The sequence below is a fragment of the Python bivittatus genome, unplaced genomic scaffold (assembly GCF_059951505.1).
Source record: "Python bivittatus isolate LINGU-HERP-01145 unplaced genomic scaffold, Pbiv_v1 ctg000070_np1212, whole genome shotgun sequence".
In the NCBI taxonomy this organism is placed as follows: Eukaryota; Metazoa; Chordata; class Lepidosauria; order Squamata; family Pythonidae; genus Python; species Python bivittatus.
This window is the reverse complement of record NW_028277034.1, coordinates 30055634-30056627: the sequence shown is the minus strand read 5'-3', so window position 1 is coordinate 30056627 and position 994 is coordinate 30055634.

Here is a 994-nt window from a genome sequence, read left to right as displayed (position 1 = left end):
CTCTTCGCATTAGGTGACCAAAGTATCTGAGCTTGAGCTTGAGCTTCATTATCAAGGGACATTAAATATACTGACATGATTTTTCTCCCAGCTCCAGTACAGGAGAAAAGTATGGCAAAGTGGCTGTGTGGATGAGCTCAAAATATGGTATGGCTTTAGTGCATTATGCAAAGCCAGCCAATTGTGCCTTTTGCTGAACGAACACAGTTAAGCAAACACTAGATTAGCAAGCTATATGAGCCATGCTGGGTTCACACACTGTAATAACAATAGTTTGTTGACAAAGCTACAATGTCTGGAGCATTATATTCTCCAATTTTATCCTCATAACACATATCTGAGATAGATCTCAGTCTGAGATCTTAGTCTGAGAGATATATTGATTGGGGTCAATACAAAAGGTAAAATTTTATGCACTAGCATGTTGTGTATATAGTATGCCATAGTTCAACGTACCTTGGTTTGACACAAGACGTTTGTAGACTGGTGACGACAAATTAATAGGGGAAACGCAGAGAAAAGAAACACGCCTTTAACATATACTTATAAGTTTCCTTCCAGTATTTGGCCGGCCCCTGCACGAAGCAGTTTGCTGGATAGTCAGCCAACAAGTCTCGGTTGTGTTTGCACAGCACACTGAACCACGAACTCATCACATTTTAGTCTCAAACAGCTGCATTCTCAACCGCGTGGTTAGTTCATGGTTCAGCATGTTGGATGAACCCAGTAAATTGAGATCACTGAGTAAACTACTGTATGAATATAGCCCTTTCATTTATAACATAATTATCTCCCCCCGCACCACATAAATTCGAGAATCTACTTCCTAAATATTCTACGATCCCACTATAGCTAAACTACTCCCATCCTGCGCATGCGCTTTTGACCCTTTTTTTCTTGCCGATCATAAACAGTCTACGGCGCACGCGCTCCTCTCAAGGAACCAGAAAGGAAATGACGTATGACGTCAAACGCAGCCTTTCTGGGCGCAGTT